The sequence below is a fragment of the Bubalus kerabau genome, chromosome 4 (assembly GCF_029407905.1).
Source record: "Bubalus kerabau isolate K-KA32 ecotype Philippines breed swamp buffalo chromosome 4, PCC_UOA_SB_1v2, whole genome shotgun sequence".
NCBI classification, from domain to species: Eukaryota; Metazoa; Chordata; class Mammalia; order Artiodactyla; family Bovidae; genus Bubalus; species Bubalus kerabau.
Window position 1 is genome coordinate 162059769 of NC_073627.1, and position 22385 is coordinate 162082153.

The 22385-nt window shown below is 46.2% G+C and overlaps 1 pseudogene; it reads right to left on the reverse strand.

Moving 5' to 3' along the window:
- Positions 1-271: 271 nt before the first annotated feature.
- On the reverse strand, positions 272-12926 carry LOC129651726 (rho-related BTB domain-containing protein 2-like; annotated as a pseudogene).
- Between the last annotated feature and the right edge of the window lie 9459 nt (positions 12927-22385).

Here is a 22385-nt window from a genome sequence, read left to right on the forward strand (position 1 = left end):
CTGCTCCCTGGGAGGGGGCCGCCTGCGCAGACCAGGACACACAGCTTCCCAGCAGGAGAGTTTCCCCTTTGATGCTAGGGTTCTGCGACCCACAGACAAGATGCCACAGTCCTCAGCTCTCTCCCCGATGCCCGCCTCCAAGAGTTGTTTCCCGGCCAGCCATGGAATCAGGACCTCTGCACAGGGCCACTGCTCTGGTCCACGAGGCCAGGCTCCCTCCTCTCTGTGCTGAGCTATGTTGGCTGGTGAGGGCAGCTCCACCCAAAGGGTCCTGGTTATGCGAGTCCTCTGTCCCTGGGAGGTGGAAGGGGCGATGCGGAGGAGCAGAGGGGCAAAGACAAGTGGGGACAACAGCAGCAGGGTCAGAAGAGGGTGGCAGCATCTCAGACCACAGCCGAGGAGGAGGATGGGGACGCCGAGGAGGCGGCCGAAGAGGACGCAGAGGATGGACTATTCCAGAACAGCCAGCGCCGCTTGGGCTGCCGCTTCAGGTGCAGATAGTCCTCCTTCTCACGCTCCTTCCAGGCCCACTGGTAGTGGTCTTCCTCCTTCAGGTACCAGACGGGTGGCCACCGGTGTTTCTCGAAATACTGCTGGTTTTCTGGGGCAGAACGGCAGTAGAGCTGGGTGAGGAAGACGCAGGAGGAGGGGCAGAGGGACTCCCACCCCTGCCCCACTGCCATGGAACATGCCTCTGGTCCTCCTAGGCCCACATGCCAACCCCTGGGGACCAGAAGCGGAAGCCCTGCCTTCACTGAGCGCCCAAAGAGAGTCAGTTGCCCAAGGAGTAGAGCCGACAGTCCACACCGGGGAAAGGCATTTCCACTTGCGTTTTTCTTCAAAGGCAGAGGGAAGATCCTATCAAGGCTTGGAGAATAAAGCAGGCTGCAACAACGGATGAGGGAGAAACAGTGAGAAGAGCTGTGGGCAAGAAGATGCTCAGCCTGGCTGGGCCGACAGCAGGTGCAGCTGGCAGAGATGAGGTTCTGAGAGGGGAGGTGTGGGGGGTGGGGGTATGCAGGAGGTCAGATGGGAGGGAAGGCTAGGCTGAGGGGTTTGGACTTCTTCTAGAAGGTGTGGGGGCTCCACGAAAGTTTGGGGCCAGGGAAGTGAGGCAGTTGGAGCTGTGCTTTAGAAAGAAAATGCTAGAAGGGTGACGAGGAGAGAGCAGGAGTGGGAGACCTGGTAGAGTACTAGTGGGGAGGAGGGTCACAGCAGAGCAGACGGTGCCCAGTGAAGAAACTGGGGGAGGCCAGCCACACCTCTCCCTGGATCCCATGAATCCTGGACCCCTGGCTTCCTGTCAGGCCCCAGGACCTGAGACATCAATTAAGCAGAGACCAAGCTGCAGGGACCCCAGAGGATGCCCAGATCTGTGTTGTCCAAGCTGTGACTTGTGCCCATTCCTAGGTTATGAAATTAATGTCATGAGTCGTGAACAGTATTAAAAACAACTGATGAATTTTTCAATATGTGTACTAGGTCACAAGATACAATGTAATTCTTGATAACCTAGAGGGGTGGGATGTGGGGATGGGAGGGAGGCTCAAGAGGCAGGGGATATATGTATAATTATGGCTGATTTGCATTGTTGTTTGGCAGAAACCAACCAACATTGTAAAAATTAACAAACAAACAAAAATGTTTTTCTTAATGTGGAGTTTGGTCCACAAACATCTAAAAAATACCACCTCTAGTCTGACTGTACCTGTGAAAAGCAGGAGCTCAGAGGGGCAGAGTGAATTGCCCAAGGTCTCTGGTGGGCCGGGGCGGGGGGGCCGCCCTCCACACCAGTGCTTTTTCCAGGACCCCCTCCGCTGGGCTGGGTGCATGTTTGCAGGCTACTCCCCACCCACAGGGGTCTTTGGCAGCCTCTGGGCGCCCTGGGTCAGAGGCTTGGACCCAAGGAGAGGGAGATGACAAATGCCGCTGGGGATGCTCACCTGGGGACATGGCCTTCATGTCTCGGGGGAACTTGCGACACACATTGTTGTAGTTGGTGCAGATGTGGTGAAGACACCAGTCAGCCGACTGGTACGCACAGTGGAACTGGGAACAGACAGGAGCATGTCTGTGCTGGGACCTCTGGGCCAAGGTCTGCACACAGATGTCTACTTTGGCCTTCAGAGCCAGAGCTTTGGCGCAGGTGGGCAAAGGCCCTGAGTCACAAAGAACCCACCTCGAGAGGCAAGGCCACACAAAACCATGACGGAATGACATGGATTTGCTCCTTGGCCCCACCACCACCACCACCTCACCTGTGACCTGCCCCCAGCAGCCCCAGAAACCCACAGTCCTATGAGGTAGCCTCTTACTGGGTCTGCCCTCCTCAGATCTGACCCCTCATCCTCCATGCTGGACCAGAGCAGCCTGCATTAAGGTGCTGACAACCGGGCTTAGAGAGCTGGCCTCCCAGGCATATCTGCCATATTTTAACTTCATAAACTAATCTTTAGAATGTTTGGCATCCTGAGGATTCGTAGGGGAGATTTTGCTTGCCTGTTTTGGGTGGCTCAGACAGTAAAGAATCTGCCCGCAATGCAGGACACCTGGGTTCAATCCCTGGGTCAGCAGGATCCCCTTGAGGAGGAAATGGCAACCCACTTCAGTATTCTTGCCTGGAGAATCCCATAGACAGAGGAGCCTGGCAGGCTAAAGTGCACGGGGTTGCAGAGAGCCAGACATGACTGAGCAACTGACACTATCACTTGGGAAATTGGAGGAAGGAAGTCCATCTTAGATGGAGAGTCCCCAGTGTGTCTTAAATGACCCCAGCAGGCAGCAACCACGTCTATACAGGGCTCTGGTTTCCCTCTCCGGCCCAACGGTTGCCTGAAGTCTCCGTCCCTTCCTGCCACAGCCAGCCTCTTCTCTTGGCATGTTGGGGTGAATCCTCTGGCCTGCAGGATAAGATGGGTCTGCCCCCTGGGGGAACCAAGTCTGTCAATGGGTTCCCTTCCTACCCACCACCTCCCGAACCCTCCCCGTTTGCTGCCAACAGGCAGAGCCCAGAGCTGAGAATGTTGGAGAGATTCCTTCCCTGCCATCCTACCTGAGCCGGTTCCAGGAACACAAGGACGTCCCCGTCGATGTCCACCATCATCTGAGTTGCTTCCATCAGCCCAGTCACTGTGTACTGCTCTGTGACACACACACAGCCAGGAATGGGCTGAAGAACCACAGGAGTGGACAGGCACTTGTTTATCCCCGCCCCGACCCCAGCAGGGGCCCACAGCAGGGCAAAGAGAGGTCCAGGGCAAGTCTCAACAGGCCAGGAAAGGCCACAGGAGATTTAAGTCCGCTCTTACCAGTGAGAAAACCAGGATTGGAGCAAGACTTTCCCACTGGAGAGGAGGTGGGAAGTGAAGGCAGAGACTAGAATAACCTATGAAGTTTTTTAAGCTACATATGTTGCAGCAAGGAGTTATACAGGTGGGGTGAAAGCCCCCACCCCTGAGAATCAGCCACTGATACTGATGGGAGAGGGTATTAAATCTCAAATTTGCTGAGAACTATAGATTAGAACTAAGGATTAAATCAAGTTGTTCATTTTAATTTAAATTTTGTAACAAATTGTGTACTAACCTTGCATTTCATGTTAAGACCTTTCTAGGGAAGAAGTAAACACTTTGAGTTCTGAATTTTAACTGTATCAGTATAAACTGATAAAGTATTTTATCTTTAAAAGTAATATCTCTCAGCTGAGTCCATGGAAAAAGACCCAGAAAGAACAGCCATCCCAATAGCAAAAGCATTGCTAATGCAAATACTGTAGCCTTGAAATCCCATTTCCAACTACAGGAAGCCAAGACTTCCTAGAGAAATGGCTGATACCGGGTATGGGGCAGGAAATGTACACAATGAACCTGGCACATCTTGTCATTCCAGAGCATCGAAAGCTCCTCTAGAGACTCTGCAGCCAACTCGAGAAGACTTCTACAGGTTAAAGGAACAGCAGAGTATCTGAGTTTCCATAAAGCTAATTGCAATGATTTAAAACCGATAGCTGGAATCAAGATTGCCGGGAGAAACATCAGTAACCTCAGATATGCAGAGGACACCATCTTTATGGCAGAAAGCAAAGAACTAAAGAACCTCTTGATGAAAGTGAAAGAGGAGAGTGAAAAAGTTGGCTTAAAACTCAACATTCAGAAAACTAAGATCATGGCATCCGGTCCCATGACTTCATGGCAAATAGATGGGGAAACAATGGAAATACTGAGAGACTTTATTTTGGGGGGCTCCAAAATCACTGCAGATGGTGACTGATGCCGTGAAATTAAAAGATGCTTGCTCCTTGAAAGAAAAGCTATGACCAACCTAGACAGCATATTAAAAAGCAGAGACATTACTCTACCAACAAAAGTCCATCTAGTCAAAGCTATGGTTTTTCCAGTAGTCATGTATGGATGTGAGAGTTGGACTATAAAGAAGGCTGAGGGCTAAAGAATTGATGCTTTTGAATTGTGGTGTTAGAGAAGACTCTTGAGAGTCCCCTGGACTGCAAGGAGATCCAACCAGTCAATCTTAAAGGAAATCAGTCCTGAATATTCATTGGAAGGACGGATGCTGAACCTGAGACTCCAATACTTTGGCCACTTGATGTGAAGAACCCACTCATTTGAAAAGATCCTGATGCTGGGAAAGATTGAAGGCAGGAGAAGGCGACGACAGAGGATGAGATGGGTGGATGGCATCACTGACTCAGTGAACATGAGTTTGAGTAGGCTTCAGGAGTTGGTGATGGACAGGGATGCCTGGCATGCTGCAGTCCATGGGGTCACAAAGAGTCGAACACAACTGAGCAAGTGACCTGAACTAAAAGCCAATAGAGTATGTTCAAGTCCAAAAATTCATAATCACATGTAATATTAATAACAAATAATGGTTACTCTCAAAGGATGATAGGAAACAAATGTGTGTCTTGAAAACTGGTAAACAGGGACTTCCCTGATGGTCCAGTGGCTAAAACTCTACACTTCCAATGCAGGGGACCCAGGTTCAACCCCTGGTAAGGGAGCTAGATCCCACATGCCGCAACTGAAGATCCTTCATGCCACCACTAAGACTCCACTGCAGCCAAATAAGTACATGAATATGAGAGAAAAGAAAAACAACTGGTAAATTAAAATACCACATATTCACCTGCCTTTCCTACATGAACTATTCTACTGGGAAATCAAACCATAGGTGAGGGAAAGTTTCCCTCCTTTTGAAAGTATTCTAACAGATTAAAAAAGAAAAAAAAAAGACCTGGAATATTACCATTTCACAACAGTTAATAAATAAATGGATCCAGGCAATAAAACTCAAAGGCTGCTAACACCACAAAAAGAGAGAAAAGCAGATGATCTATGTTTCTTGATGAAAAGCAGAAACAGCCTACAAAATGTAGTCTCACCAAAAGAAGACTGGATCTAATCTAGCCTCTAGACCTGAAGGCCAGTTGATAGGAAGGAAACATGGTGGATACAGAAAGGCGATCAGTAAAAAAATCTAGGTTCCCTGAATCAGAGGGTTTTTCCAACGTATCGCAAGGGCAAGTTCTGTTTTTGTTTTTAACAGACAAGGTACTTACAGATTAAAAAAACCTTAAAAGATATATAAAAAATAAAATCATGCTACAGTGTTTCAGGATGTACACTTGGATGATATAACTATGAAGAAGAGTAAGGAAGAGCAGTTATAAAATCTTAGCGCCATAGGCAGAACGGTTACTTTGGGGTGGGGAGGGCCTATGGTTGAGAGGGACAGACTGGGGGCTCTGGTGTGGCGAGCAAGGGCCACTTCAGTTTGTAATAGTTTATTAAGATGAACACATATTACATGTTTTCGTGCAATATTTAACATTTTAAAAATTAAGCTTAAATTAATAATTTCATAGTAAGCTTATATAACAAAACATGTCACTTATTATACAACACTTGGCATTTTCCACTGTTCCTTTACAAGGTACATAGAAACATATTTTTTAAATATGCTTTTTAGCAATTATGAAGCATTTCCCAGGAAAGGTCATTCAATGTTATTTTCTATAAGCCTTTCCATGCAGCAGTGAGAGGTAACATTTTTAATGGCTACCTTGCAAAATCCATCCACATGTGCTTAACCAGTGTGCCTGTTTGATTGTTTCTGATTGCTTGCTATGATGAAACAAACTTAAAGAAACACCTGAATACATTTTTTTTTTCATTTGGGCCATTTCTTTGTAGCAAGTCTTTCAAAAGTTATTTAGTCTAAGAGTTTGGACTGTTTTCTATGTTCTGGGAATGTTGCACCACTTTTTCAAATTGTTGCAGCTGTGATCTTATTTATTTTTTATTTATTTATTGGTCGCACCACTCAGCATGCAGGATCTTAGTTCCCTAACCAGGGATTGAACCCATGCCCCCTGCAGTGGAAGTGCAGCCTTAACCACCAGACCACCAGGGAATTCTGCAGTTGAAATCTCTAGAAGCCTCTTACTCCCTGCCCTAAAGCCCTCAGTGTCCCCTGGCCTGCCTCTGCAGGCTCAGCTCTTAACATTTGATTCTGGTCAATCATGTCCACCTCTTCCAGGGACCAAGCGCCACCTTTCAATTCATTTCTCGTCATAGGATCGCTGCTTCCCTCATAGCCAAGTCCCAGTCTTGATCATCTGCCGAGGGCCACAGCAGCTCTGACACCAGGTCCTTCCCTGAACCTCAACTCAGTATCTGAGGCCTTGCTATCTGCCGCCGACCCACCCAAGGACATTAACCTGGACATCAATGCCCGTACAGGTACCAACACCAACATCAAAGGAACGCACATGCTGACTCCAGCTCAGGAGCACCACCTGTCGGCGGGCACCACAGGCTCCAGACGGCTTCTCATCTGCACTGCACCATCTCTCCTCCTGCCCTGGCACCCCAAGCGCTGCTCCTTGTCTCCCTCCTGCCCCAGTCCCTGCTCCACCCAAGCCTCTGGGGTTGGTCCATCCTGAAACCTGAGCTCTAGCTCACAGGATCTTCCAGGAATCAAAGAATTAGGAGTGACCAACAATTAGGTCAATGTTTACTGTGTTTCTAGAAGAAGAAAGAGAAAGGGAAGGTAGAAGAGAAGAAGCAAATGAGAAAGGGGAAGAAAAACAAAAGGCAGAAAGAGGAGATGCAAGGGTAGGAATGAGGAATGGTGTTCTGTTCTTTTTGGCTTCTTAAGCTTGCCTGAGTGTGGCCAAGCTGAGAACCTCGAGCCCTGGCATCTACTGGTGCCCACGTGCTGCACCGCAATAACCTCTAGAGAGACCTATAAGGTGACCCCACCAAGCATCCCTCTCACACATCTCTTTACATCCACGTCCTCACCGCAACCCCAATACGCACCGATGTATCTCACGCTATGTTAACATATCCCCTTGGTGCTGGTGGCCTGTCCCCTAGGAGGAGACAGGTGAGAGAAGAAATCATGACTCCCAGGGGATCCCCTGACTCCTCCTCCTCCTCCCTGGAGGCTCCTCCCCTGGGCTTAGCTACCTGTGAGGGTGACCAAGTGCGGCAGGCAGAGGCGGTTGGCCAGGATGATGAGTTTCATGTCGTCCAGGTCGGGGCTGGAGGTGAACATGCCAGTGTACAGGTACTCCAGCATGGCCCACATGCAGCTTTTGCTTGTTTAAGGAAATACCACCTGTGAATGGGAAGGAATGGAGCAGGCTGGAGCAAGGTCCAGCTTTAGGGAAAGAGCAGCAGTTCCGAAGAACTCAGAAGGCTCTGGCCTGGACAGTTGGTCTCCCATAGACAGGCTGCCACCCCTCTGTGGTCCCTTGACCTGCTCAGAACCCCTCCTTCCCCAAAGGCTAATCTCCCATACCAACAGCCTTCAATGAACCCATCTGCTGAGCACCTGTGAGCAGGGCTCCAATAGCTTTTAAAAGGACCTGGACTCGCGTTAGCATCTTTCTGGTGTGGAGGAAGCATAAAGGAGTCCTGCCGGTCACCTGCACCTGGCCCCACTCTATCCTTCGGGGAGCAGTGCAAGTGGGATGTGGATGAACAAAGCGAACACCAGCTGATCTCTCTGGGCTGCTCAAAGCTACAGCTCTGGGCCTCTGGGATCTCTCCAGAGCAGGACCAACACAAAAACTGCTTTCTCATCAGCCGCCAGCCTCTCCAGGCTGCACTGGGAATTGGCTGGAACTTTACAGCTGCTTCTGTGACTCTGGAGAGTTCCCCTCTCACACTTTGCACATCTCAACCCATTCATGCTTCAGGGAGCAGAGACCACTCAAATCTCGAACTCTCCTCTTCACCTCCCAGAAGGACTCCCTTTCCAGTGTGTGCTAAGTCGCTTAAGTCATGTCTGACTCTGTGCGACCCTATGGACTGTAGCCCGCCAGGCTCCTCGGTCCATGGGATTCTCCAGGTAAGAATACTGAAAAGGGGTGCCCTTCCCTCCTCCAAAGGATCTTCCTGACCCAGAAATCTTAGGAAATCCCTTCTCTGGGTTATAGGATGCTATGCTCTAACATTCTTTGTTCAGCTTTTCATTCAAGTGCTTGCTGAGCACTGGCTAAGGGACCAGAGCTGAGAAGGGTACTCAGCAGAAATAAAAGACCTCATCCGCATACTCAAGGGAAACCTCAGATCAGCTGGAGAAACTTGGTGTGGACCCTTGGAACTTTGAGTAGATTCACAAAGGAGGACACTGTTAACTACAAGGCTGAGGGATGGACAGTCAGTGTCAGAGTTCAGAGAAGGGTAGAAAGGAGGTCAGACTTGAACCCCAGTCTTGATTTGGCTAGAACTCCCACTGACTCCTGATGTTTCCTCTTAGTAATTTTCTACCCTCTGACTCCCACCCTACACCTTGACTATAAACCCCACTTGATCATGCTCAATTAAGAATTAAAACCAGTTCTATACTGAGGTCTCTTTTCCCCTATTGCAATAGTTTCTGAATAAAAATCTGTTTTTACTGCTTTAAGAAAAAAGTTTTTTCTCAACTATAGAGCTAGGATGTGACCATAATTGCCCATCTTGGTATACTGCAAAGTCCTTGGCTATAGGAGCCATCTCATAAACTTCTCTTGGGCCCATCACTTGGTGGTTTGTACAGAGTCAGGGCTGAAGGAAGTACCATGAAGTGACAGATGCCTCAGATGGAAAGGGAGTAAGCCTCTCTCCCTCCCAGCCATTTCCATCCTAGCCTTACCTCCCTGGTGGAACTCTCCACAAATGGCCCCCCAAACATGGCAGCCATCCAGTCACAGCTAGAAATCAACAGGGGCTTGTGGGCGCTGATGGTGCCATCATCCAGGATGAAGGTCACATCTGTTGGGTGAGAGAAGATGCATCACGTGAGGATGGGGTGAAAGAATATGGGACAACCAACCCCACGGGTAGACACTGCTCCCAGATGACTGCTTTCTCCTGAAGCCACACTCTGTGAGCACCACATGACCACAATCTCAAGCTGGGGGCTCTAGGTTTCAGGAGCAGAGCCGCAGTATCTCCAGGACATCAGTGGCTGAGATGACTCAGAATGCTACTCGGACCAACCCAGATTCTGCAGAAAGAGCCTGGAGGGAAGTCCCCTGCCTTTGGGACACCAGCTCCTAAGCCTGTTTCATACCTGAGAAGGTGCCTTTGGCCAAGCACTCCTTAGCCCGGTTGGTCTGGCGGACATGGAAGGCCTTGGTGATCTCCTGGTTCATGAAGGCCTCGTTGTTGAGGATGTTGGCCACCATCATGCGCAGATCAAAGACCTCAAGCAGCTCAGCGATGTGGGCGATGTGCATGAGGTCTCGCTCATTCTCGTCCAGCTCCCCTGTGTACAGGTACTTGAGAACAGTCCGGAACGGCCCTGGCTGGATGGAGTTGTCCATTTTCACCACCACCATCAGCCGGGATTTATAAGTCAGTGGCTCTTCTGTCATCTCTCCCTGGATGCTCACAAAAGCTCGGCTCCAGGAAGACAGCACTCGACCCCGCCCAGGCAGGTACCCTGTCCCATTGCCCCGTAAGATCCCGTCGCTCGTGGATGCCCGGAGCCCAATAGGCCCAGAGCCCCCGCCCTCCTCCACGCTCTCACACACGTCAAAGCTCGCTGCCCGGAGCAGGAAGTCCCGGCCATGGTGGTGGTGGAGGTGGTGGTGATGGTGGTGGTGTTGATCAGGGTGACCCCGGTGGTCCTCTGAGCGGGGACCCCCTGACTCCGAGGGTCCCCCCAGCTCCCCCTCACTCAGGTCCATGAGGAACAGGTCGTAGAACTTGGAGGAGGATGTGGAGAGGTAGATCTTGTGGGCGAAGATGCGCACCCGCTCCTGAAGCACAAGGATGACGTCTGCACACAGAGGGTCCTCCAGAAGGTGGGCAGCGCACTCCTCGCTGCTGGAGGGGGGGGGGTCGGGCACCACAATGAGCGGGGGCGGCGGCTTGGGGGGCAGGAAAGGCGCCTGCAGCAGGGGCCGCTGCACATGGCGGAGATAGGACTTCCACAACTGCTGGTGCCGGCGGGAGATAAGCGCTGCCCGGATGGCGTTGTCGAAGACATTCTTGATACCGAACTGCGCCATCACTCTCGTCTCGTAGCAGGGGAGACCCAGCTCCTTGGCCACCTCTCGGCCCTTCTCCGGGGTAAGGATCTCATTGGGCTTGATGGGCTTGGCACGGTCAAGAAGGGAAGCCAAGTTCATGTCGGTGGTGGAGGGCTGGGCGGCAGGGAGATGCATTTCCCCGATCCTGTGTGTTTTTCACCTGACTCGGGGAGTCCCTGCTGAGGATATGAGTCTAAGCCCCGGTCCTGCCCTGCTCATTTCCACTCCCTTTCTCCTCTATTTGGCCAGACCCTACCATTCTTTCAAGGCTCACTTCTAAGCCCTTCTTCTTCCAGGAAGCCCTCCATTATCTATGGTAGGCCTGGGTGATCTCCCCGGCTCAAAGTAGTGGGAGGGCTGACTGCCTCTCTGGCAATTAGCATGCTGGTTTTTAATATATTCACCTATCCAGTTCGTCTCCCAGCAAGATTATAAGCTCCTTTCATACAAAGATTGCCTCTCCTTCGCCTTCTCTCCTCATGATGCTTAGCCCAGTATTGCCCACTCAGTGTGTAATGGATGGATGGGTGGATGGATGAAAGAATGACCATTCTTACTGGCTCCCTATGTGAGTCTGCTTCAAATGGAGGGAGAGAAGTGAGGCTCTGTGCATTCTCTCAGGGCTGAGCAGGGAGTTGAGAGACACACAACTTCCCCCCACCCCCTCTTCCCCTTCCCCATCTGCCAGCTTTCCCTCCCTAGGCACCAGGACTCCCTCTCTACCTAGCCAGGGTCTCCTGGCCCTATTGACAGCGTCCAGGTCAGCGTAACGCTGGTCCACCTGGCAGCCCACCAAGATGACAGGTGCTCGGGGGCAGAAGTGCTTGATTTCTGGGTACCACGTGGTCTTGGCATGGTGGAGGGAGTTGGGGTTGGCAATGGAGAAGCACAGAACCACCACATCAGATCTGGGGGTGGGAGAGAGTGAGGTTATAGGCAGAAAAAGCTAGTGATGGGTTCCCTGCTGCTGGAACAAGGGAGAGCACATACCCAACGGCATCCCTACACTGCAATCCCACAAATGTCATATGGATCGGCTCACGTGATCTTCCCCAAAACATGTAATCATAGCACCTCCTATTTCTGTACCCCCAAGTTAGCACTTGAGAGCTTTCAAACACTCTTGGGCTGACCTTACAGCTCTCTTGAGATTTAGACATGACCGCTTTTACCATCTCATCTGAGAAAACTCATCTCAGAACAGCCTTCCTAAATGCTCAGAGTCCCAGCGTTACTGAACTGAAACCCGGCCTCCCGACTGCAAAGCCGGCTCCCTGCCCAGCCCGGGCTGCCTTCCCATCAAGGGTCTCCCAGGGCTGTTTTCTCCACTCCTTCCTCCCAGTTTCAGAGTGAAACTCCTTTAACTCAGTTTCACAGAGTGTCCTCATACCTCGGGGAAAAACCCCATCCACTTGGCTCCCTGCAGGCAGCGGGGGCCTTCCCTACCTCCCATAAGCAAAGCGCCGGTCTTTGTGGTGGTCTCCGAAGGTTTCCCAGAGGCGGAGAGACATGCTCACATCTTCTACCACGTCTTGGGGAATGTTCCAGCACCTGGCGGGGGGTGGAGAGGGGGTGGGGTGGGACAGGGAGAGGGGAGAGAAGCGAAGGCAATGGTTCCTGGGGGCCCTGCATGCCGACTCAGGGTGGGGTCAGCTCACTCCTGGGTCCCACAGCATGGGGGCTGGAGGGACAACTAGTGTCTCCCTCTGTGTGTCCTAGAACACCTGAGTCCCCTAACAAGAGAGATTCCAGAGGGCAGACAGTCACGGGAGTGATGTGATCTCCCAAGGAGCCCATCCTTGTTCCCAGCTGTACCTGCCATCAGATGTTTCCCAGCCTTGGGTCTTTGGGTATCATTAGCCAGCAGTTTCTTTTCTCCTGGCAGCTCTCATCTCTCCAAAGCACCACCCCTTTCCCAGCTCCAGGGCTTCCCATTACTGGGGGCTATGTTACACAAGATGCCCCAGGCTTCTGCTCAGACAAACACAAAGGGCTGGGGACCCCTCCCCTGGGGTGGGCTCCCCTCAGGCCTCTCCCAGGAATCTGTGCTCTTCAGCTGCCTCTACTCAACCTTTAAAGGGCTTCCGTGAGCTCAGCACAGGGCCCTTCTGGAGAGATCCCTGGGGAAGAAGCCCAGATGAATGAGGCCATAGACTTGCAAACTTACCTCTTGCCATACCCAATACTGGTCAATGGCCCAAACCGTGGGCACGTGGGTGGCAAGTAACTGGTAGTGGGTGAGGGTGGCATTGCAGGCCTGGGCACAGATAAGCCTGGTCTTGCCCACAGCGTTGTCCCCCACCACCACGCACTTGATGGTCTCTACGTTTGGCCTTTCATAATCCATGTCGGAATCCATTAATTGGGACCTGAGGGAGAGAAGAGAAGCAGTCAAGACAACTTTGCACACCAGCCCCTGAGGGCCAGGGCCAGCAGCTCTTCTCTGCCGGGGCTGCCCCCTCTCTGAGCATTTGAGCAGAGAGGAGGACAAGGGAGTGGGTACCTTTCCAGGCCCAGGCTCCACAGGGGCCCGAGGAGACAGGAGTCCCTTCAGGCTGAGAGGCACAGCTCCACTGGGTGAATCTCTGGTCTTCCTCCTGGTGTCTCCATCCTCCAGCAGCAGGGCTTCTGGTTGGGGAATGCCAGAGAGAGATCCCAAGGCGGAGTCTGCTTGGGGGTGGTCCCCACTCTCTTGGGAAGAGAGGTGTCTGCCTAGGAAGCTCATTTATCATCTGCTCTCCTCCTCCAGCTTTGTCTTAATTTTATTTCCTCTTCAGGTCCCATTCCAGCTCATATCTACACCCCTTCTCCACAGTATATGGTGATGTATTTTACAACTTAGAAAAATTCTGTATCCCTAAAACACGTAGTGTTTCTTTTGTGGAAAAAATATTTATGAGTGAGATTGTATGCTATTGTGGCAGGATGTTGGGTGGAGGACAGTAGAGAAGTATCAGTGAGTATAAATTTTATATTTTGTACCCAGCACATAGCTCAACACTTAGATATTATTCCATTAAAAAAGAAAGAAAGAAATCACCTAGACCTGCATTCTGGTTTCATCTCTATTAGTAAAGAGCTGCATGCACTCAGAGCGGCAGGTTTCCTCTCAGATTCCTCCTCTGTGAAGTAAAGGTTTCTACATTATGATCTTGAGTTTTTTTTCCTAGCTCCTGCTTTCTGATTTTAAATGTAGTATCTCCTGTAAATGTGTGATTGCAGAGATCCTTTGGTTCTGGGGAGTCTGAAGAACAGAGTATCACCTAAACATCAGTGTGTCATGGCTGTGATATTTCTATACTGATGCCCCAATATGTTTTTGGCCAGATACTGAAGCAGCCTAACTTCAGCCATAAAGTACAAACATTGCAGATATTTCAAACACTGCAATGCTTCTATGATGCACAATGCCCCATGTCATTTCTCCTGCTTATTGGCAATGCCTCATCATTGTTGTATAAATATGCATACCCTGTTGCATTCCCCATTTATTTCTAGTTCTCATCCCTATGATTTATAGCCATTAGGACTTGGCAAAAGAGGAATGAGAAGGAAAATACAGTATTCTTAGCTTGTGAGGTTTACTAAAAGATGCTTACTCCTTGGAAGGAAAGTTATGACCAACCTAGACAGCGTATTAAAAAGCAGAGACATTACTTTGCCAACAAAGGTCCGTCTAGTCAAGGCTATGGTTATACCAGTGGTCATGTATGGATGTGAGAGTTGCACTGTGAAGAAGGCTGAGCGCCAAAGAATTGATGCTTTTGAACTGTGGTGTTGGAGAAGACTCTTGAGAGTCCCATGGACTGCAAGGGGATCCAACCAGTCCACCCTAAAGGAGATCAATCCTGGGTGTTCATTGGAAGGACTGATGTTGAAGCTGAAACTCCAATACTTTGGCCACCTGATGCGAAGAACTGACTCATTTGAAAAGACCCCGATGCTTAGAAAGATTGAGGGCAGGGGGAGAAGGGGACAACAGAGGATGAGATGGTTGGATGGCATCACCGACTCAATGGACATGGGTTAGGGTGGACTCCGGCAGTTGGTAATGGACAGGGAGGCCTGGCATGCTGAAGTTCATGGGGTCACAAAGAGTCAGACTCAACTGAGCGACTAAACCGAACTGAACTGAACTGTTATGTTTACAGAGGGAGAAGGCAGGCTTGTTAATATTCTGTTCAGGCACTGCTGTGTTATGGGAGACTTTCCCAATCTCTTTCTTTCCTCTTCCTTCCTGCTCTAGACTGGATTAGGTGTCGCTCCTTATCCTTCTGTAACCTTGTATTCCTATCATTTAATGTGCCAGATTGTTTCCTTTTATTTATTTTATTATTATTGGCTGCACTAGATCTTTGTTGCTGGGCGGGTGGGGGGTTTGCTGTCGTTATGGCCAGTGGGGGCTACTCTGCGTTGCAGTGCATGAGCGTCTCACTGCGGTTAGGTGGCTTCTCTGTTGCGGGGCACAGGCTCTAGGGGCATGGGCTTCAGTAGTTGTGGCTCCTGGGCTCTAGAGTGTAGGCTAAGCAGATGTGGCACACGGGTTTAGTTGCTTAGAGGCACTTAGGATCTTCCCAGACCAGGGATCAAACTCATGTCCCCTGCATTGGCAGGCGGATTCTTATCCACTGTACCACCAGCAAAGTCCCCCATGTTGTTTTCTAAGTTTCTGTTTTTGTGCCTGTATCTCTGACTAGCTGAAGTGCCCTCCTGTTAGGGACTGTGTTGTTAATTATGTTTGTTTCTAGCACAGTGCCTGGCATATCTGGAGGACTTTGTTGAATGAATAAGTGAATGAATTTAGTTGACCAAACTCTGAATAAAGAAACAATTTAATCACAGCCTATCCTTTATTGCATAGCAATATTTACCTGAATACAATGTATTAATAAAATAGTTGAATCTTTGATCTATTTGAATGACTGTTTCTTAGCTGTTTGGGGCTGAAATACCTCTAAACTTAATTGCCTCCATGTTCAGACTGAGAAGCTTGAGCAAAGAACAGGTGTGGGAAATCCCTTTTCTTTCTTCAAAGCACCCAGACCACAGAGGCTGTTGCTATCTACCTATTAACAGCCATGACTCTTTAGAATAACTCAGTGACCTTTTGTGATTCTGTTCAATTTCACTCCAAAGAATTGATCCCCGTTTATTTTTTTAATATTTACTTATTTGGCAGCGTTGGGTCTGAGCTGTGGCATGCAGGATCTTTTGTTGTGGCACCTGGGCTCAGTAGTTGAGGCTTAGTCACATGTGGGATCTTAGTTCTTTGATCAGGGATGAAACCCATATCCCCTGCATTGGAAGGCAGATTCTTAACCACTGGATCACCAGGCAAGTCCAAATGTATCACTTTGTCATCTCACTGTCTTCGCTTCCACTCTTTCCATCCAAATTGTTCTATATTTTCAGTCCAGCATAAAAGTAACTTGGAAGCCATCATTGTGTCCTAACAAAGGTCTGAAAAAGCAATAAATGAGCAACTCTTAGACCCATCAGAGAACTGAGGTCAAAGGGCAAACTTCTATCACCAAAACTGGGGAAACAGATATGCTACAGAGAATCACACTTGCTAGAGCAGACACCTGCAAGAGAAATCCTCCTTTGAAACCAGCATCAAGGTATCAAAAAACTATATGTGTGGATAAGTCTGAAAATTAAAAACACCAAGAAGGCCAGTCTTAGAAGGAATCCCTTGAAGTGAGGAGTTTTACTTCCAGGAGCTCTGCCAGGTTCTCACAGTGAAGATTAAAAAAAATCCTGTTGCTTCCCACAGGGAGGAGGGGGACACTAGCAATTTGAAACAGGGTTTAGGAGAAACTTTTTTTTGGTGTTCTTTGGAAGGAATGATGCTAAAGCTGAAACTCCAGTACTTTGGCCACCTCATGTGAAGAGTTGACTCATTGGAAAAGACTCTGATGCTGGGAGGGATTGGGGGCAGGAGGAGAAGGGGACAACAGAGGATGAGATGGCTGGATGGCATCACCGACTCGATGGACGTGAGTTTGGGTGAACTCCGGGAGTTGGTGATGGACAGGGAGGCCTGGCGTGCTGTGATTCATGGGGTCGCAGAGAGTTGGACACAACTGAGCAACTGAACTGAACTGAAGTGTGGTTTTATTAACCATTCAAGTACAGTAGGATCTGGGAGTGTTAGTCTCAGTTGTATCTGACACTTTGTGACCCCCATGGTCTGTAGCCCACCAGGCTCCTCTGTCCGTGGCATTTCCCAGCAAGAATACTGGATTAGTTTGCCATGCCCTCCTCCAGGGGTTCTTCCCGACCTGGGGATCAAAACTGTGTTTCCCTCGTTGCTGGCAGATATTTTACCGTCAAAGCCACAGGGAAGTAGCATCCAGGAAGATGTGGGCAAAATCAGGATTTCAAAGTTTCAGCATCTTAACAGTATGAAGGAAGTCCCTACATACTCTCCACAAAAATGCTTTTCTGCATCTTTTGATATGAGCAAACCATTTTCTTCTTTTGCTTGTTGATGTGGTGGATTACGCTGAATGATTTTCCTATATTAAACCAGTCTTGCATACCTGGGATAAATCCCACTTGGTCATGGTATATAATTCTTCTTATGCTTGATTAGATGTGCTAATGTTTTGTTGAGGATTTTTGCATGGACATTTGAAAGATATTAGTCTGTAGTTGTCTTTTCTTGTCATGTCTTTCGTTTTGATATTAGGGTAATGCAGGCCTCATAGAACGAGTTAGGAAGTATTCCCTCTGCTTCTATTTTCTGGAAGAGACTGTGGAAAATTGGTAACATTTCTTCTTTAAATGTTTGGTAGAACTCACCAGTGAACCCATCTGGGCCTGGTACTTTCTGTTTGGGTATTTTATTCATTACTGATTTGATTTCTTTAACAGATATAGGCCTATTCAGATTGTCTATTTTTCTTAAGTTCTACCAAACGGATTTGGCCCATTTTATCAGGGTTATCAAATTCATAGACATAGTAGTAGTTCATAATATTACTTGAGTATTCTGTCAACATCCTGGGGATTAGTTGTTATGGTCTCTGCTTCTTCCTTGAAATTTGTCATTTCTCTCTCTCTCTCCACCACCTCTCCCCACTTCTCTCTATCCCATGAACCTCATGGGAGATTTCTCAATTTTACTGATCTTTTCAAACATCCAGCTTTGGTCTGGTTGATATTCTTTATTGATTTCCTGTTTTCAGTTGTGTTGATTTTTATTCTGGTTTTTATTTGTTCTTTTCTTTCTCTTCCTTTGAATTTAACTTGCTCTTCTTTTTGCTAGTTTTCTAAGATGAAATCTTAGACTATTGATTTTAGATCTTCCTTCCTTTCTCACATGTGCATTCATTGCTACAAAGTTGCCTCCATGCACTGCTTGTGCTGCAGCCCACAAAGTTTAATACATTTTAGTTTTACTTCCATTTAGTTCAAAATATTCCATTTCTCTAAATCCTTTTTCATGTGACCATGTGTGATTGAGAAATTATTATTTAATTTCCAATATTTTAGGATTTTCCAGTTGTTTCTGTTATCGATTTCTATAGTTTTATTCCATTGTGGTTTGAGAGCAGACATTGTAAGATTTTTATTCTTTAAAACTTGGTAAGGAGTGTTTTATGGCCCAGATGTGATCTATCTTGGTGAATATTCCATGTCAGCTTGAAAAGAACATGTATTCTGTTGGTTTTGGATGAAGTAGACTATAGATGTCACAGATGCAGTTGACTGATGGTGTTGTTGAGCTCAACTAGGATCTTACTGATTTTCTGCTTGATGGATCTATCTGTTACTGATGGAGGCTATCGAAGTCTTTAGCTATAATAGAGGATTCTTTTATTTCTCCTTGCCTTTCTATCAATTTTTGCTTCATGTATATTTTGACACTCTGTTGTTAGGTGCATTCACATTAAAGATTGTTATGTCTTTGGAAAAATTATGCAGAATTGACTTTTTTTTTTTCATTGCATGTTGCCCCTCTGTAATCCTGATAATTTTCCTTACTCTGAAGTCTGCTTTGTCTGAAATTAATATAAGCATCCCACCTTTCTAGTTTTAGTGTTAGCATATTTTTCTCTACACTTTTACTGCTTGTCTGTATCTCCATTGCCTTTTTTTCCCCCAAACATCATGCAGTTGAGTGTTGTTTGTTTTTATCCACTTTGACAGTCCCTGCCTTTCAGTTGGGGTATTTCGACCACTGATGTTTTAATTATTATGTATATAGTTGAGTTATAAATCTAAAATATTTGTTACTGTTCTGTATTCATTGCCTTGTTGTTTGTTTCTTGTATTGACTTCCACTTTTTCTGGCTTCTGTGGGTTTAATTGAACACTTTATGTGATTTCATTTTTAACCTCTGTTGGCATATAAGTTTTACTTCTTCTTTTTCTTTTTGTACTTTCTAAGTAGCTGTCGTTTGGTTTACAAAGGGCAACCAAGCCTGTGCACCAACACTACTGAGCCCACCTGCTGCAACTAAGACAGTGCAGCCACATACACAAATAACAAGAACTTAAAAATAAAACGAATCCAAGTCCTTTTTCTAATAACACTATCACTTCACAGGCAGTACAGGTACTCAACAGCAATGCCATCCCAATCCCTCCCTCCCATCCTTCATAATACTGCTTTCATTCATTTCACTTATCAAGAAGTTATCATCACTACATACCTTTTGGCTAGTATCATTTGGAGCAAATTATTATCTGTGGCATCAAATGGGCTTCTCTGTGGCTCAGACGGTAAAGACACCTGCAATGTAGGAGACCTGGGTTTGATTCCTGGGTTGGGAAGATTCCCTGGATACGGGAACGGCTACCCACTCCAGTATTCTTGCCTGGAGAATTCCATGGACAGAGGAGCCTGGTGGGCTACAGTCCATGGGGTCACAGAGAGTCATACACAACTGAGTGACTTCACTCCAGAGGTTTTGTTGGACCAAACGAGAATAAGTAATCTTAGAATGTCATTTGTCTCTAATCTGGATTAAATAGTCAAACTTCATAGCAAAATAATTAATATAGTTTTCACTGAAGAATCAGAAAGTGGTTTGTGGATATATTTACTAGTGGATAAGCTCCAGGATGACATTCTGGCTGTCCAAAGTCTAAAGAGTTACTGGTCCATAGTCGGTGTTCAATAAAGAACTGTTGAATATATAGACCTTCTTTCAAAAAACTAAGTACAAGATTTTAATTTGCCTTTTTAAAAAATTTGTCTTATTTTATTCCTTCTCTAAAGCTATTTTCTTTATGCAAATCTTAGTGTTTGACCTCTATCATTTCCTTTCTTTCTGGAAAAAAAAAAACAAAACACCTTCCTAAAAGCATATCTTGCAAGGCCCAAGTTTCCTCAATTTTTGTTTGTCTGAGAAAGTTGTTACTTCTCTTTTACTTCTGAAGAACAATTTTCTTCCACAAAGAACCCTGGGTTGGTGGGATTTTCTTTCCTTTCACACTTTAAGTATTTTACCTCACTTTCTTCTTGGTTTTTTTTTTTTTACAATTCTTATTCTTCATCCTCTGCAGGAAAAATGCTTTTTCCTTCAGGATTTTTCTTTTTTAGAATTGAAATTCAGTTTATTCACAATCAATCATGAAACCATATAATTAAAAAAATATTTTAATTGGAGTATAATTGCTTTACGATGTTGTTAGTTTCTGCTGTACAACATCTTGAATCAGCTATCTATATATATGCATATATCCCCTCCCTCTTGAGCCTCAGGCCTCTTTTAAGATTCTCTTTTTTTTTCTTTGGTATTTTGTAGCTTGGGTATGAGATGCCTATGCATAAATTTTTTTTTAACATTTTTCCTGCTTGGTGTTCTGCTTGTTTCCTACATATGTGGTTTGATGTCTATCATTTATTTTTGAAAATGTGAAGTCATTATTTCCTCGAATACTTCTTTTTCTTCTCTTTTCCTTTTCTTTCTGGTATTCCCCTTATGTTTATGTTACTTCCTTTTTAAATTGTCCCACAGTTCTTGAATATTCTGTTCTGCTCTTTTAATTCTTTTGTTTTCCCCTTTGTACTTAGGTTTCTAAGTTTCTGTTGACATTGATTCAAGCTCACTGATGCTTCCCCTTCCGCTGATTCTATTCATGAGCGCATGAAAAGCACCCTTTTTTTCTGTTACATTGTGGGGTTTTTTGTTACTAGAATTTCTTTTGAATTTTTTTCCTGAAGTGTCCATCTCCCTGCTTACATTTCCTATCTGTTCTTGCATGCTGCCCACTTTTCTATTAGAATCATTAGCATATTATTCCTAGTTGTTTTAAATTCCCGATGTGATAATTCCAACATCTCCACCATATCTGTGTCTCATTCTGGTGCTGGCTCTATCTCTTAAACCTCAATGAGTGTTTTTGGCTTTGGTCTTTTAGGATGCCATATAATTTTCTGCTTAAAGTTAGACATAATGTAACTGGTAAGGGAACTGAGCTAAGTAGGTGTTTAGGGTGAGGTTTTATTTATTTTTGTGATAGCGGTTGCTGTCAGAGACTAAAATTCCCTTGTTGTGCTTGTTTATCTATTCTCTGTTGTCTTTGGGTTTCCCTTTAGACTTCTTTGTCAATCAAGTATAATACCTTCTCTGTCGACTTTCCTGGTGGTTCAGACAGTAAAGAATCTGCCTGCAATGCAGGAGACCCAGGTTCAGTCCCTGGGTTGGGAAGATCCCCTACAGAAGGAAATGGCAACCCACTCCAGTATGTTTGTTCGGAGAATCCCATGGACAGAGGGATTTTAACATTTTCTGCTACCGATACTTCCCATTACATATCTCTTCCTTCCGGGTAAAGTTTATATCTTTTTACTGGTTCTCACCTCTAATTCATAATAGAATCTCTTTTGGGGAGCTTTAAAATATATGTTTGGCCTGTAGAAAAGTATTAAAATGAACAAAGTTAGGATATCTCAGCACAGAAGTGATAACTATAAAACAAGAACCAAAAGGAAATTTTAGAACTGAAAATCCCATTATCTGAAATTAAAAATTCACTTGAATGTTATTAACAGAGTTTGAACACTGCAGAAGACATAATGAGTGAACTTGAAGAGAGATTTGATAGATCTAAAGAGCATTCAATCTGAAGAGCAGAGGTTAAAAAAAAACTGAAAGAAAACAAGGAACAGAGTCTTGGTGACCTTCGGGACAACACCATGGAATATGTTTGGGATCGAAGACTGAAAAGAAATAACTGAACAAATGAGGAAAAAAATGGCCGTAATTTTCTCAACTGTAGTACAAAACACCAATTTACAAATTCAAAAAGCTTAGAAAGCCCCAAAGAAAGATAAATATAAAGAAAACACCACCTGGGCACATCATAGTAACAAAGAGAAAATTTTGTGCATAAAAAAATTTTTTTTTGCATTCAAAAGACCAATGAATGACCTGACGTAAACAATGGAGCTAAGAATTAAAGTGGTGAAAGAAACCTGTTGACTCATTACTCATTTATACCCAGTGAAAATATTGTTAAAAAAACAAAGGCAAAATGAAAAAATTGTGGCAAATCATATATTCCGAATAAAGCTACAATAATGAATGTAACTAGAATAAACATGTCATTTATAAGGCTAAGATTCTCCAACTGGAAAAAAGCAAGCTGAAATTATAAGCTGTCTAAAACATGCTCAGTCAGTCACGTCCCACTCTTTGGGACCCATGGACTGAAAAGAAAAACCAATAATCTCAACCATTCCACTGAAAGTAGCATCAAAAACATTTGGGAATGCATTTACAAAAGATGTATACAATCTGTACACAGAAAGCTTCCAAATGTTGTCAAGATTAAGTAAGAAAGGTCTAATATAAAACCATCTCATTGATTGCAA